Below are 18,217 nucleotides of genomic sequence, written 5' to 3' on the forward strand. Positions count from 1 at the left end.
AAGCTTATTTTGTAAAAAAATACCCCAAAATCCTTTCCCTGTTATCAGCTACAATAATTTAGAATATTTTCCTTTTTTTTGCTTACATGAAAGTTTGTACTTACAAATAAGAAGGAATATTTACTTCAAACCTAGAAGCCTGAAGATAGTGTACCTGAAACCAGAAGGAATTTGTTGTTGTTGTTGTTGTTCTGGCTGGTTTTGGGTTTTTTGTTTGTTTGTTTGAGTAAAAATAATAGGATAAAGGGAGTAGAAAAATGAGAGAATACAAATTATTTTTATACTACATAAGCAAACTTCCTCACTGGTTCTTGTACCCTTTTAAAACCATGCAAAAGGTGATCCTGTTAATAATGCTAATGAGCCCCCCCCCCAAAAAAAAATCACAGCAAATTCTAATTCTAATAGAATAGACTCCTCACTATAGAAAAATCTGGTTGGTGTATCCAAGAAAAATAATACTCATCATTTAGAAAGCTGGTGATATTTCTAAATTTCACTAATCTTGCATTACGAGTATTCATTTACTTTCAGTCTGTATTAGAGGAAGGGTTTTAAGGAGCACAGATTTTGTAAAGTGAAGATCAAGGATAACATTGAAAAATATTTTTATTAATATATTAAATTAAGAGAATGGATAAAAAAATCTCATTACCTTTGACATAATTTCATAAAATAATTTAAAGACTTTTCCATCAACACTAAAAAAAAAAGATAAATCAACAGACAAATGGAATTTAAATGACTCCTCGGTCTCAAATACCAGCCTTTCTACTCTTTCACAAAAGCTTAGATTAAAAGAAAGAAATGGCACTAAGAGTCTATTGATTTGAATTATTTTGGGGCTGGGGAGAAAAAGAGATTCCATCCACGAAATTCCCATTCAGTGAAAAGCCAGTAATCTCTTGTCTTCTTTAATGATGAGCTCCAGCTTCAGCTTTTGGGACCAAAGCATTAATGAAGAAGGAAATGAGGCCATCTCTGAGACAAATAAGGCTCAAATCATTTAGGCCCAAAATGTTAAAGAATTAAGTGGCACAAGGAAACAAACCTACAGCCAGAGAAAATTTTGCAACTCTGCCATTATAAATTCTGAAAATGCTCTGCTAAGGTGTAGTAGTTGTTCAAAATACATTTTGTTTCCAGATGTGATCTTAGATCCACAAAAGAGGGAGGAGGATTTTGGGTATTCACAGTATTACCAGAAACATAAGGGTCAGAAATCAAAACTCACACTCTAACTCTGGGAGCTCTTTCTACCAAAATAAAAATTAAAAAATAAAAATTGCAGCATCCTCTATCTCTACAAACCAAGCTTGTCAGTACAGCTGCACAATTTGCAAAATAAGAAGGTCTTTCCCAGCAGTTTCAAGCATATGGATAAAATGGAAAATTAAGACTAACTACACTGACAAAATTTATGTACTTTGTATACTGAAATGTTTGAGCTCTTCTCCAGTCCCCTTCATGTCCCCATTTTTGCAGAGCTGTATTCTAATCTTATACTGTTATTGATCATATTATAGGCTTTTTTCCCCCTAGACAGTTTTAAAATATACACATCTTGATGGCTGAGATGCTAAATTTGGAAATTGGTGCAGGGGACTCTTAGCCCCTCTCCAATTATATCTTGTGAAACAGACTCTCTGGAGATTTTCAATAAAATGTTCTTTCATTATCACTCAAATTACATCTTCACGTTTATTGACAATAATCCTGAAGAGGGTGAATTCCTGCTGTAAATCAGCTTTCCCCATCAGGAGCAAGGATTTCAGGAAAATGGGCATTAAAAATGGACTGCAGAAAGTGCAGGATTCTATTTCTGCAGAATGCTGTTGGGTAAATGGCTGTTCTATTGCACACTATCACTGTTATATTATGGGGAAAAAAGAGCCTCATTTACTATGAAACAGCATACATGAGCTGGAATGATAAGCTTGTAGATTTAATGATGGGTTATTAGCTGAGCATCTATTTAGAAATTCATTTAGGGAATAAAGAAAATGAGCAAACACAAAAAAACCCTGATTGTGAGACAGATTCCAGCAGGTATTTCTGGTGTTTGCTGTGATGGATGAGCATTCCTGAATTTGCATTGCTTCAGTGATAATATCCTGTTAAATCTGGGCTCTTGGAGAAAGAGATATGTAGAGACACATTCATTTAAGTGCTTTTGTACAATGATTTTCACCACCTACTTCCAAACTCAGAATACTTTTAAGATGTGGTTGACAAGCTTCTACAATCTGCATAGCTTCAAACAAACTCAGATTAATTTGAATTTGTGAAGTTAAAAATTAACAACTCAGCTGAAATTTAGAGGATTTTTTAGTTCTCACTTGGCATCTATGTAAAAACATTTAGCATAAGTAAGTGGTAATCTAGAAAATAGTTATTGCAAAAAAAACAACAAGAAAACATTACTACAGAAAGCAAAATATTTTAGCTATGTAGGAAAAAAGTTGATTTCATATTTTGAAATCAAATGTGGCTAATTTTTGCATAAGAAATCTGAAAAATCCAAAGATTTTATCTAACTCAAAGTGGAAGCCAAAAAATAGTTTTTTTTGGTTTTTTTTTTAACTCAACCTAAGATTTCTTTGTGCTTTAAATCTTTGATCCTAAACCATCTTATTAGAATCCCACTCACATGGTTCTCAATGTAGTGTCATGATTTTAAACAAGCTAATTCCACATTGCTGCAATAATTCAAGTCGGAGAAGAGCTGGTCTTGAATTCAACATATATTTATTCATTACTCATTGTTATATAAAATAACCCTCCCTGTTATTTATCTTGTCTAAGGAACAGATTTTTATAAAAGTGAGAATTACAAAGAAGATACATTCAGGTCTGGTCATGCCTAGTGCCAGGTATTTCCTACTGCAAAATATGGATGCTGTAAAGCTTCTCCCCCTCCTCCCAGGGCAGACCCCACATTATCTTTCAGTTTTATTTTTGTTTGTATTGATCAGATCCCCACAGCAATTCCTGGTGCCCAGCAAAATCACCCAGTCCAAATCCAACCCCACCATCTGCCTCCTTTGCCTCCATCCTTTCTATTTTGTTTCTAATTAGTTGTGGCTGTTTCAAATTCCAATTTAAACAACAGCTCCCAGGGTTGTTTCACTTTTCAAAAAATTGTTTGTATGTGGGAGAAGGTGGCAGGGAGCCCCTTTTAAAGGGTGCAGCTCCACAGCCCTGCTGCTGCTCTTTCATCTGGCCTTTCCACGTGGTGAGGAACTGCTGCTGAAGAAGAGGAGATAAGACAGAAGAAACAGATAACATTAAGCACCACCCAAGGAAATAATAACTGGGAATGTCCAAGAATGTATTTCTTACAAAAATGGCGCAATATAAAACATGACAAGCTTATCATTTGTGAAAATGATGACATATATCAACCCTACAATTTATCTTTGAGTCTCCTTGTGATTTCAGCAGATGGTGTACATGAATAAAGAAGGAATTAGTACATAGGAAGCTGTGGTAACGTCCAATGTACTGATGCATGGCAACTGGTGGCCAGTTTTGTTCTCAAAGGTCCCTTGGGGAGTTTTCATCTCACAAAAAGCTGTTTTGCTCTAAATTCACCTGGTCATCTCTTTGCTTTCATTCTGACTGACATACCTCCCTCTCAACTGTATATAAAGAATGATGAGGAATCTTCTCTGATTTTACTGTGAATCTCACAGTGATTTTTTTATAGTGTTAGTGAAGATTCACAAGTTCAGAGTTTGCATTCAGCAAAACTCTTGGATTTTGTTTTGAGTTCTTTTCCTTTTGTAAAAATGAGCTGGACACATGCTAGAGGATCAGGAGTCAGAAAGAAAATGAAGAAGCAACAAAATCCATTTAATTAATAATTTAAATATTCATCAATAAATTTAACAATTTGAGCTTTCAGGGCAGTCCCACTTGGCTATATTGCTCAAGTCCTGAATTCCAGATTCCTGAGACTGGAAAAAGAAGATTAGAAAGCTGCAGCCTCTTTTTATCCTCAGGTCCAGTAATAAGCAGACAATAGCTAGGAACAGCCTGCCTGTCCTTTATGTTAGTTCACAAAGCACCCATGTATCCTAGGCTTTTTATAATTTCCTGAGGTTTCCCTGCATTCAACTGGCTGAAATATTTTTTTTTTAATATACACAAGTGTATAAAGATGCCCCTCCCTTTTCTTTTAGCTTGATTTGCTCTAACCATATTTTATGCTATTTTCAGCTTGATTTACAGTGAGTTTCCCTCTCTTTTATTCTTGCCACTCACAGCAGCACACAAATCCCTAAATTTATTAGAGAAAGAGAGGAAAGAGGGGGAGAATTTATGTAAATAGGGAGATAGGTGTTCACTTACTGTTATGAAAATTTGTCTTCTCTTTTCACCACTGTTTGGCCAGGCCCTCAAATCCCAGCGCTCCACTCTGCTAGGAAAGAAACTGCAGAAGATTTGAATCCACCTGGACTGGTCATGACAGTGTTCATCAAAACTAAATCCAGAAAAATCTATGGCCTAAACAGGGGATGGTGCAACATCATTTACACCTCTCTGAACACATGAAGATGAACTAGCAGGAGGAGAAGGAATATTGGGTGAGCTCTCTCATCTCATGAACATATGGACTGAAAAGATGGAAATGTCCTTAGGTAACATCTGGCTACTTTTTCATAGTCCAACAAGGGCTATCAGGTTCCAAAGCCAGGGAGAACATCTGGCCCCAGAAGGCAGAGCACTCATAAAAACTAAAACTTTATGTTCCATAGAATAAGTCAATGAATAGGCTGGAGGAAATATCATCCTTCAGCAGGAAAATGAGGTGAAAGGCTTTTGGGAGGATTTGGAGACAAAGAATCTAGGAGAGGAATCAATCCTCAGGTTTGAAACAGGAACTGTCAGCTCCTTCACACTGCTGCTTGTCATTTAAAGACTTTGAATATTGAGTACTGAACACTGACTGATTCTATTATTTCATCTCCCCTCCTCAAAATATGTGTGTGACCAAGGCCATCAGGTTTCCAGGAGCAGTTGTTCATCTGTCTCAGGAAAACAGGTTTTGGGAAGTTCCTGGTGCACGTATTGAAGCATAACTTGGTCTTTCATTGGCTTTCCTTAAAGGAGAATATTGGAATATTTCAGCAGGTTATGATGTCTGTGATCAAGAGACCACAAAGTCACAAAGAGGCAATAAATTGCTTCTTTGGATTGGCCTAAACAATCTGGTTTTGCTACAATCTGCTCTGCACAGAATAATTCTCATCTGTGCCTGGAGCCAAAAAAGATCAGTCCTTAGCATACTGCCTTTAAGTCTCCATTCTCATTCCAAAGTAATTTCTAGCAAAAAAATCAGCTCACACTGACTAAAACCCAAGATGCATGCAAGTAAAAAAATTGATAATCAATTTATTTCCCTTTAAAAGACTTCTCTGAGGAAAAGAAAATGAGATGGAGGAGGGTAACATTGGAGCAGCAAGATAATAAGCTTCTGACACCTCTTTTTGTTGACATAATGGGGTAATGTGGTAATTACATTAGTTCAAACACATGATACCTGAGTTGGGCTGGAATAATCTGACCTCTCAGGCTGAGCTACACAAATCTTGCTGACCCTTCTTCCCACACATTTCTGTGCCCCTGGATATGTGCTAAAAAATGCAATGAGAAACAGTTGTTCTGGGGCACAGTTTCTTAATCAGATGTCATCCACACAGAACCAGGCTGAGAAAGACATGCAATTGATAAAATAACTTGGTTTTCAGCACTTTACCCACTAGAGGTTTTAAGTTGGATGCTAAAAGCACTCTGAGCTGATGAATTTATCATGGCTTCATGGTTAGTTTCTTAATTAACTGGGTATTAAAATCCATTTTCCTAAACCTGGAGAGGCAGGGGAGGAAGCAACAAAAAAACCCCAAAACAGACTGCTCCATGTGCAAGAAGCAAAGAAGGGTCCTTGAGGTAAGAGAAAGTGCATTCACATAATCATAAACATTTATTCAATGTGATTCACAAAGTATAAAAAGAATACATCAAAAATAGGTAAAGCCCTGGACTATGGGTCCAATATTATTTCATTGGACTGTGCTAAATGCACCACTTGAAACATGCCTTTTTATAATTCTTTAAAGTATTTCAATCTATGTTAGAGAATTTCTTCAATAAAACACCTACATGAACCTAACTGGAAAACACCTAAATACTCAGGGTTATAGTGCATGGTTCCTAAGAACTCTAATTTTAAGTCTTAGCATCAATTGAGCTGAATGGAGAGATTATTGCACTACTGGGACTGTGACTAAGCAAAGCACCCTTACCTCGTTTTGAGATTTAAATGTGATTTTATTTCATGCCCAATTTTAAGAACATATTACATGCTTTCATATATGTATATATATGGACTTATGCTATTGTTCAGCTCCTTTTTCTATAATCTACTTGTTTTGTAACCTTGTGAATTAGGAGGCACAAACATTTATTTAGATTAACTCTGGATAGGCTAGATTGGCTATGTGAGGATAGAAATAACACTCAGATTTGCTAAGCCAATCAGAAAGCAACTGATCAATAATGATATATTGATCAATTTTCCTTCTCTTGCAACAACATCAGGTTGAATGATTACATCAACCATTTAGTATTTCAGAAACAAAGTAGAAGTAAAAGGGAATCATTGCAGAATCAATTTTTTCCTACTTTGAGGCCAGTCTCAGAAAATGCTGCACTTTCCTGAAGCAAATTTCAAGATTAACATTCCAGGCTGTTTCACACAAAGTTAAAGTTTTAACAGCATTAAAGTAAAGCTTCCTAAAGGTCTCCCTTAAAATAAAATTTTCATGCCCTCTCCACACAAAGAACAGAATTAAATCCTATCACCTTTCAAACAAAGGATGTAAAGAAGTCATATACAAGACCATTCTATAATTGAGGATGCTGAATTCTGCTATTATTTTTCATCCTTTCTCACTTTTTGTTGCAGGTGTTTCTAAATTGAGATTACATTTTCCGGCTATTCAGAGACCTAAGAAAATATTAGAATTTAAAAGAAAACCCCACAAACTTCTTAATGGATTTTTATTATTCATAGTGTCTCCTAAGCCACACTACCTAAAATCCATTGGTGGGTGTGAGGATTTACTACTTGCTCTTCAGTTTGGATATATATTAGGAAATTAGTGACCAGAATTATCAGACACAACTGTTTGCTTCATTGTTCCCACAATTTTATACAGCTCTTTCTTTCCTCTTTTTGTTCTTATTCTTTTTTTCTCCTCCTGTGTGTATCAATTGAAAGCATCCACATTTTCCTGTCAAGCTCTCAGGCTGCAAAGAAGGGAGTGACTCTGCACTGATAGTTATCAGCACAGTCATTAAGAGGTCAGCAGGCAAGTGAACAATTAATCATGCTTTGTTTAATTCATACCATAATTTTCCAATGATATTCTTCAATTAGAGATGATTCCTAGTCTGTATTTTTATGCATCTACCTTATGCAACATCACTTTAATGGCACAGTTACTCTGCTATTAAAAAAAAAAACAGTAAAAAATTATGTTAAATATGGAGAACAAAGTCATCAGTGATTTCTGGAGAATGATCTTTTCTCCTTTCTCCTCTTTCTTTGTTGTGCTTTCATAGAGTGAAAAGCTCAGTTCAATTTAGTTAAAAATCAGAGGAGGCTACTAAGTCTGGAGATCAGACTCCAGCCACTAAAATCAGTCATGGAGATGGTAATAGATCTACAAATAGAGAATAAATAGTAATTAGGAATTTAAGTAGGATTAAGCAGAATACAGTCACAAAATTTCCCTAATTTGCCCAAGAGATTAGGTATGTTATTATTTAGTGATGGCTGATAGTTAAGATGCTTTATATTGTCTAGCAAACTGGATTTTTTTTTTTTCTTTTTAAAAAACAATAAAAAGCTGTGGTGAGAATCTCTCCTTGCCTTTCAGAAGTGTTCCTCAGGAAAGAGAAAGCAACGTATTTTACAGCCAAAAACATTTTTGCAAAGAAAGCAGGACAAAAATCTAGAAAACCATGCAGTGCAGGCAGTGCTCTTGTGCCATAGTGTGCTTTGTGTCTTGATCCCAGTCTGTGATGCTGCAGCCAGCAACACTTTGTGGATTTGCCTTTGACAAAAAAAACCCAAACCAAAACAAAACAAAAAAACCCCACAACATATTATCATGCTTATTCTCCAATTTAATGTTCTTCCCTTTTGCCCCTGTTTTAGAGTTTGTTCTGATCTGGCTGGCTCCACTGCAGCCTGCATGAATGCAGCAACCCAGACATGTGCAGAGCACTGCAGAGCTGGAGCCAAACAGGGCATGGCACAGCTCAGTGTAAAATAAAATGTGGAAGTGGACATCTCTATGCATCAGAGCAATTGCTCTCCACATGTAAGGGCTACAATTCAGCTATACCTGCTGAATACTAACAGATTTTTTTTCTTTCCCCTCATGTACCTCTGTTCTCCTAAACATAACAGTTTGCTCTTTGGGGATGTTATACTTGTTTAATTTCCTTGGCAGTATATGCAGAACACAATGTACTATCGAGCAAAAAATACAGATTGTACTTGTGAATCATATACATTCCAATTAAAAATTAATTTTGCTATTTTCATCTAAAAAACCCCAGCATGAGTCTGTGTTCTGCCAAAAGATTTGTAGAGAGAAGTGTTTTTATTCAATGCTGATTTCCACTGATGCCCCTGAACACACCCTCTTCTCTTCCTTTTTATTTAAATCTCTGCCTTTCCCTATGACAAAAAAGCAACACCTTACTCTTTATAGCTAAGGTTATGTTTTTCTTTCTTTCACCATGTACATTATCACTAACAATTTGCAATGTTTTGTGACCTCCCTCAGGTGGTGGGAAAGGTGAATAAAACATCTCTGTCACTGTTGGGTTTGGTTGTGCAGCAGGCCCCAAAGCCTTCCCTCAATCCTGGTGCATATAAAGCTGCAATAAATTAGAGAGTTTTTATTCTCAGCAAGGTGACTTTAATGCCAACACATCCTTGCCCAAGTTGTAATGGAGGAATAATCAAATACATCTTTTGTTCTTCAAGCATCTTCTTCCTACTTAAACATGGAGATTAGCTAACACTGCCTTCTGGTACTTTCTTTCTGAGATGAGCAAACAAAAGTCACTGCTGTTGTCACTTCATCCCATGATAGATCAATACTTCTCCCCCAGCCTGTCAGAGGAGGACAGCGGCAATCTGGACTTTTATTATAGAGCTCTCAGGAGAGAGATGTTAAAAAACCCACGCCAAACCAAAATAGAACTGCATAGAACTGTTTGTTGTGCCAGCTTTGATTTGAAAAAAATATCAATCCACTTCACAATGTAAGACCCTAACAATAAGAAATTAAGAACAATATTTTTATAGAGGTAGGTCACAGATTCTGCTCACAAATGCTTCATGCTTTCAAAAAATTATGGTGTACACATGCAGCATTCCTGTTTCTCCCCTCTTTGTTCAAATTTAAATTGAAATCAGCTCAAAAAATTACCTGAAAACTTCCATGGATTATAACTCTCTATTAAGCTACAGATTATGAGAATTTGAGTGTGTCCTGTGACAGAGCTGCACATTGTTATTTTCCCCCAAGAATCCAAGTCACTTTTAGATTCCTCCCAGAGTCTGGACAGCCTTCTGCACTCATAAAATACCTAAAAGTACCCAGGGCTTCTTGTGGATTCTGGCTACTGAGGAACAGCAGGAAATTTTCCAGCAGCAGGTTGAAGAAACAAAAGATATCTGGAAAGCATAGCCTACCCTCAGATTTAATGTCAGCTAAGAAATGAGTACAGCAGATCCACTGAGGTGCTCCTCCTTTAAAACTCAGTGTTCTCACCCACACTCTCAACCTCCACAACAGGATGGTCTGGCTGTCTTGGAAAAGAATCCTTCTTAAATTACAGCCTGAAAATGAGCAGATTACACTCTCTTGTCTGCATGTCCTACCTATGTATTAAAATAACAAAAAATAAAATAATAAATAAATTATTTTCAAACACACATTTTTCCTTTAATTCCTGATGCACTCCATTAATTTCCATATCTAAGTCTCTGGCTTTGAGTTTTTAGAATTTACCAGTTTCAAGTTGTTATAAGTGTTGCACACTTGTGAAAAATCCCCTATCAAAAATATATAGGTTCTCTTGCATTAAATTAAGTATGGCTTTACAAGCTAGGAAATACTCCTGGAAAAAGAAAATTAAGTAAATTTAATCTTCTCCTAGCTATAATTTATTCTTCATCTCAGGACAATGGATATGAACCATCATAATTTTTATTAATGATATGTTTAAGATTGTCAGGGTCTATGAATAGTCACAGGTATCAAAAGTTCACAGAGTTTCAGATTTTTCCATGTTGTATTTTACAGCTGCATTTGTTATTGTAAAAACTCATTAAAATTCTCTGCACATCTCATGGACTGCATGTAGACAGTGTAAAAAAGAATAAATAAATCTATGAGAATTGAATAAGACCTCGGAAAGGAAAGCACTGTTATTCTGTAGTTATAGAAAATTTATAAGTACTTCATATACAAATGTTTTCTATATTACTTTAAAAAGAATCTTCAAAAAGCCATAAAGATTGGTGCTCATATTTGCTGGTAAGTCAATCTTTCTTTCAGACATCAAGAGATGACCTCTTAAGACCCAAAGATTTATCAAGTCAGCAGTTTATTCCCTTAGGCCACCATCTTCAGCCTCTTCCTCTTCCAGTCACGTCTATTGAAGGACTTTGCAAAGCCCCATGAGGAAATGGACTAATCTACTGCTTTCTAAAGGACAGGAATGATGCCTATCCTGGCTGCACTTTATGGGATGAGAGAGCTAATAAAGGCAAGGAGACTACATCTATTCGTGAAAGATTCAGTGTGATGTTTGTGTTATAACAGACAGAGTTGGAGTGCTCCAGCTGTCAATCACAAAAGGAGCATTGTTGCACAGCTTCAGCAGACACTACTCAGAAATTTGCCAGAAAATCCATTCATCATTTTACTTTATGGGCACAAAACATCTCTGCATTGATCTGAAAAATACAGGCAAAATTGATATTAAAAAAAAATACAGGCAAAATGAACTTTCTCCTCTTTTTTCTCTCTTTTATCAGTTGATTTGTTAACAGATATATACACATTAAAATTTAAAGTAAAAGAAAAAAATTAGAACCCTCCAGTACTTCTTAATAAATTAACTCTTATTCATTTGCATTGCAGAATTTTCAATAAGCTTTTTTTTTTTTTTGCTGTCTGCTTTGAAAAATTCACATATTCAATACACATTGCATTGTTATTTGCAAATGTTTTCACTGCAACAAGGAAATGGCAACACAGGCACTGCAATACCTTCACCAATGTATATACAAAATAATTCCTTGCCTGCTCAGACAATCTGGTTTGGGAATTACAAGAAAGGAAAGAAAGAGACTTTTCCTCTTTTAGCCAATCACCAATTTCCAATAAGCAAATCCAACCAAACTTTCTACCCATTATATAAGTGTAAAGGCCTGTGTTGCTCTTTTCAGGCAATTGAGTAGGTAGGTCTGTTGGTGGTGCCCCCTAAGTTCATGCAGATACCTCTCAAACAAGTTCTGAATTCCTTTATCTTCCCTTCTTCCATTTTTTAAAAAATACAAATAAAAATTAACTTCATTCACCTTTCTTCGTATTCTTCCACTCTGGGATTTTTCTTTTTTAGTCATGGCAGAGAGCATCTAATTTTCAGGTTCAGAAGTGCCCCATTATCTACTCTGCTGGCTGCTACTGTGCTGAAAAAGTGTTACCATGGGAAAGGGTAGAGATCAACCTGCAGGGCTCTGATAAGCACTCCTTTCTGTTTATTTTTGAAAATTCTATGTACTCTGTCAGTTTAGGAATCTAAAATGTGAAAATACATAAATCAAACCCATTGGAATTCAAGAAAAGAAAAAGAAAGGGTACTAATATTTACCTCACCCTGTTCAGATTAATAAATAGAGGTTCTTGAAATAAATAATAGTAATGATAAAAAATAACCTACCTAATTGTCTGTGGGCAAGTCTAAGAAGAATATATGACTAAGATAGCTTAAATTGAAGACTTTTGTGATGTGTTTTAGGAAAGTTGGAGAGATATCAGATTCCCCACTGCCAAGGGTGGACATCTTGAGTGCAGCAATTGAAATGAAGTGCCAATGATAGGCAAAAACATGAAATGTGGCAGCAAAATCCTTTTCTAAGGGTACAGAAATACTTTAGCAACTGAATTATGTTTCATTAATCATAGGGGGATAAACTAGCAATGGTGCTGTGTGAATATCCACATTTTCTTTCAGTTTTGGGATCTTATGCCCTTTAAAGTCACAGGTGCTTGGTAAACTGCATGGCAGGAAGCAACCATTCCTGAAGCTTTCCATGAATCCAGGGTGTTTTGAAGGTCCCAGTACAACCCAGCAGACACTTCATGGAGTGCACAGCAGGCTTTTGCATCCCCCAGAAGTGCTGAGGAAATCCAAAGGCTTCACAAGCAATAGCAGCACCTTAAACACCACTGAGAGAAGTCCTCATCTCTCTCCAATAGCCTCACTGTGAAATGCTCAAGTTCCTGTTTCTCTGAAATTACAGAGAGCCCTGGGAAACACATTCACAGCTTTGTCAATTAAAGACAAGCAGCTTAAATTAGAATGGTCAGAATGAAGTCTTAACCAGACTGCTAAAAGCAGCATAGTAGCTTGATGAGAAGAATTAAAAATATCTGAGCAATGTGAAAAGCATTCCTACGGGCTGAGTTCCAATTTCCCTACTGAAGTACTAGACATAGCAGAAGATGCTTATAAAAATACAATATGCATATTAAAACCATAAAAACCATCTGCAAGTGATTTTAATTAATTTGCTGGGTACATGGAGAATCTGGAAATCTGCTAGAAGTGCTTGGGTCAGTTGAGTTAAAAGTCAAGATTCTCTCACAGATACCTGAAATAGAATTACTTGATAATAGAAATAAGGTTTATTTGCAATGTTGCTTTGCATGCTGAGGAGTTTTTCTAAGAAAATTACTGTATATGAAGTTCATTAAGTCATGAATTCTGGTCTTGTTTGCTGTCTCAAACACCAGAACAAAATGCATATTTTAGTTTAAACATCTGACCAAAACAGCTGTTACCTGTTATATTTTGGACCTTGAAATCTGCCTCTTTTCCAACAGATTCCCATTATGTATTTTACAGTCTGCAAGTAACTTAAAAGTACAAAGCAGATGCTACTTAGGATTGCAGTGCATGACTTCCCATTGTCCAAGACAGCAATCTTTTTTTTAATTCATCACAGAACATAAGGATGCTTCCATAAGCCAGCCTTTAGCACAACTAAACCTTCTAATGAGACAGTCATGCCTTACAAATGACTTACAAAAATCCTCTTTTCTGTGTTTTGTTCAATGAGAGCAACAGTCAATAAAAGAGCTGTCTCTGCAATCCTCCCACCAAGCCCATTTCTGCATATCCACTATTGACTGTAATGAAATTGGCTGGATTAACATTTTGAATGCATTTTTGTCTTCATCACCTTTGAAAGAAATGTGTTTTACTCTGGTTTGCTGTAATGTGTGTTCTCAGTACAAGGTAGAATGAGAAGCTGCCATTATAAATAGTAAAATTAATAAAATTCAGCCTCCATATGCTGATTTTGCAAAGGAAACCAAAAATTTATATTCAGGTAATGAAATCCCAGTGTCTCATTAGGAAACCAAGAAAAATATTTGAAGTCTTGCACTTGTCCAGAAAGTTTAAAAAAACATTCTCACAATCACTTTCTGGGCTTTCAAAAGACTGACAACCGCTAGCTGAGAGGTAGGAGGAAGCAGCCTCCTAAACCATATCTTAGCTGTTACTCCTCATGTTCTGGTGTATTTATGTTAAAATTACTGTTTTTCAGACTAATTTCTACTCTGTATCTACCTACAATACCTACCGACATGAAGTCTCTTTTTAATTTTTTTTTTTATGGTGACAGACAAACATTTGAGAACGTTAAAAAAAATAAGTGCAATATCCCATAAATGTACTGGAAACATAGAAAAAAAAGCTCTGGAAACCAGATCCCAAGTCATGCAGGGAAGGATTTGTTCTCACCAATCACTGTTCTCTCAGAAGTCCTTCCCAGTCCCACCAATGTCTCAGTCTTGCCCCAAATTCACACCAAGGTCTCACTCTCTCCATTGACTTCATCATGACTTGAGAGCAGAAATTTTAAATCCAGCCAAGGAGCTGTGTAGAGGGTTCTGCCATTGACTTCAGGAATTCTCTTCCAGAAGGCTAAAGGAAAATAAGACATGAAACAGAGCTACAATTTTTGTGCTTCATTTGCATTACACTTCCCCCTAAGCATTTGACTTAAGGATTGAGTCTGGAAGGGATTTTTTTTTTAGTAAAATATACGTATTACCCACTTATGAAAGAAAAGATGACAAAAGATGAATAAAAAAGCCTGACAATCAGCCTGAATGCTAGAAATTGCTTTCAACTGCTTTTCTCTTTGTAAATTGTTCATATAATTTAGAATGAAAATTAGTTCTGACTCTTTTAATGTGAATATGTAGACATTCAAAGGCCTATAAGCCTGATGAATTCTCCGAATTTCAGACTTTAAATGCTTGTTGTCACTTTCTTAACAGATTTCTGCAGTGCTTTTCAGCTTAAACAGGCCAAGATAATATATCTGTCTGTCACTAAGCTAAGGAAAGTTGGTTTAGCACCAGAATTTGAAATTGAAGCCCCTGTACTTCCTTCATCCATCTAAATTGTGTCTGACCAGGCGACTCTTCCTCTTCTACTCTGTCCCAGTATAAAATTAAATAAATAGCTTTTCCTGCCAACTTAGGCAGAAGATAAAAGCACTGAAAAACTGCAATACAGTGGCAATATGAGAGTGTTCCTGTTTCTGATGCAAGACTGGTAACTGCTGACTTTTTCTAATGCTAAGCTGGACTGAGTAGTTTAAACCACTGGTAGTTTGCACAGTAGAGGTCAGAATGATGACTTTTTAAATTTTTTTCATTTTTGGTTGGCTGGTTTGGTTTGGGGTTTTTTTCTTTTTGCTTTGTTTGCATTTTTGCTTTGGTTTGTTGGTTGCTTGGTTGGTTCTTTTGCTTTTACCCCTGTAAATGCAGCGGGTCTTTCCAAATGTCAACCATTGCATCAATCTAGTTTGCATCCACATGTCCCATACACTTCCATTTTCATCTTGCTAACTCTTCCTTTGCAGTTATTTTCAGGGTTGGGCCTGTCCCTGTGTTTCTTCTGGATTACTGATCCTTTCTACCATGGTCTACCTTTCCAATGAAAATAGAAGGTCTGTTGTTATTTTTTTGCAACGTTATAAGGAGAATCCCTCTTTTTTCCTACATTTAAGTTGACATTGGAAGCAGGATCCTCTGGTTCATTTCTGGCTGCAGTCTCACAGAAGAGTTTTCAGAAAGGTTCTGGAATTCCACACTTGTTGCAAGTCACCTAAAAAGCTCATAGTTAGCAGTCAGAGGTTTGGGGTTTGTGTAAACTGTTTGCATTCCTTAGAGGCATGCATCAGCCTCCCAAATTTTTTTTGTCTTTCAACTGCAGCTTTTCAGACAAATGGCTCAAAATATCAGCACCAGGATAAAGAAAAGCTAATTCCTATCCTAATTTATACCATTTCCATTTGTTTTTGTGAGGGTTTTCTTTTGGGAGGGATTCTTCCATCACCTCACTCCATCTCCTCCTAAGTACTGTACATTCCAGAGAGTTTGTCTTCTACTCTGCAGAGTTTTTCTCTATGATCACTATTTTCATTTGTAAACCCTCTGCTCCTCTAAAAAGCAAGTTATCATTTCTTGGTGGGTGGGTGATTTCTATTAGACTCCACCTAGGAAATGGAGTGGCCTCTCTGTCTCGGTTGAGAGCAAGCATTCAAGATGAACTCCTCAGCTTTGGTTGGAGCACAGCTGCACAGAAGCAGCTCTTGTATGATTGGAAACACCCAAGAGATGGTTTAGGAAGTAATTTCTCCCTATTATTTGCTGTCTTTCAAGTGAGATGAATGTCTGTTCCTAAAAGAGTGGATTGACAACATAAGTGAATACACCTATGGTATTCACAAGGCACACTCAGGGCCTTGGCAAGTGCATTTTGAAAGAGACAAGGAGTTAAATGATATTACTGAAAAACACTGTCTTACACAAAGGACAAAAACACATTTATTACAAAAATACTGCAAATTTTTAGCAGGTTATAAATGATTTAGTATAAAAACCCCATTGTCTTTTCATATGACTTATATTATTTGTGGCTTCACCTTTACAGGCATTCAGGTCCCCTGTCCCAAGTAAAATCAAGAGATCATTTCAAGCTTTGAAAAAGACATGATTTGAAATGTTAAGTAAGTACTTATCACTAATTTTAGATGGTTTAATTTTTAATGAATTTGTGTACATTTTCTGCACAAATAAAGAAGGACATGATAACTTTTAAAGTAAAATATCTCCTTTCATCCAAAGTATTGGATTAATACTGATATTGCCAATTGATCAATCAAATACTAGTACAATAAGAATTTCTGAAATACCTTTGTTCTAAAAGTACAGAGGGTGCTGTCATATTTCCCTGCTACCTGAAATTAGATTGTTCTGCTTTGGGAAGGCAGCTTTTCAACATCTAAATCTACATTATAGTTAAGTTGAAATTGTTCTGAGTGCTTTTATGAGGAAAGTATTTCTCTCACATCAGTGTGTGTGAGTTTCAGGTTCCAATATCCTATCATGGGATCTTAGCCCTCTGACTAAAATAGCTTTTCATGGAAGCTTTTCCTTTAAACTGTAAACAGGAAGAAAGTTCCTTGTATATCCAACCTTTCATTTTTATTCAGGTGGCTGATTGACTTTTTCTTCTTAAAACTAACAACTTTTACGATTTGCTAAAACCAGTCAGAAATGCAAGGTCTTTAGGCATTTCTGACCATTTGCATTAGTTAACTGACAAAACATTAAGCTTTTCCTCAGGGTTCCAAAATGCCAATAAAGATGTCCTGTACCAGAAGGAGTACTGCTGAAATGGGATACAGCTGCCATTCTGGTCAGAGACACTTTTCCTTGGGGGCCTTTTCATTGCTTTAACACTAATCTGTGACAAAAAGGCCTTGTCAGATTCTTATTGCATTTAAGAAGCTTTTGGTAAGATTTGTATTGATTTGGAATAAGGCAACTGACAACATTGCAATAAATTTTTACTACTTAGTACTGATCAATATGGATTTTTTCAACCTTTCTCAAGAAAATTGCTTTCTATTGCTTCAGATATGGCCAAGCTGCTCCTAACTTAATTATATCTCATGCAACAGGTCATGCACTTTTTCTAGTTCTAGTTTCTGACATGAAACAATTTTTAACAGTCCAGCAACATTTTTGTTTCTACTACTAAAAAACCTGAAAGCCTGCTGCCCTAACAGGAGTAGCAGCATCTCATTAACAAAGGTAACTAAGGTAAATTGCCTGTGCTGTATCAAAAAGGGAACACTACTACCACTATGCCTTAAAATACCAAGATTTTCAGAACAAACTGAAGACGTTTTGGTCTGGATAGTGGGTGACCTCATCTGTCCATGTTCCAGATGCCTCACACAACTCTCAAATTTAAGCCATCCATTGTGAAAATTATCTAAATGGATATTTTTTTTCTTCAGGAATTCTACTTTAAATACAATTATGTTTTTTGGGGAAAAAAGGGAGTGTAAAAATATGCAACCAAATTAGAAACCACTAGCAGAAGCCTTTTTAAGAAGTTCATCCAGCACAGCAAAATAAATATGACTTCTTCTCCTCATGTGTGAAGAAAACAGGAAAAGATAATATAAACTAACTCAGGGCTTTGATATGCTCAGCAGGAATTGCCAATATTGACTCATGAGGGAAGGTTAGGCAGAAGAATATTTGCAGGAAAGCATAGGAAAACCCATTCACATTCAGCATTTCAGCAAAACTCAAATTTGTTGATTAATGGGAAAATGCATTTTTATTTGTCCTTCTTCAGCCACCTGTTCTTACGTCTGACTAGACTGATTTTGGAGAGTAAATTGAGTTTCTTGCTTTGTCTCAGCATCAGAGAATATCTGATCCGAGAACTCATTCAGTACTGGAGTTAATAAAAACATGCAGCAAGCACTATTTAGTATGTCTTGTGGCTTATAGGC

Source organism: Molothrus aeneus, chromosome 2 (genome assembly GCF_037042795.1).
Source record: "Molothrus aeneus isolate 106 chromosome 2, BPBGC_Maene_1.0, whole genome shotgun sequence".
Taxonomy (NCBI): Eukaryota; Metazoa; Chordata; class Aves; order Passeriformes; family Icteridae; genus Molothrus; species Molothrus aeneus.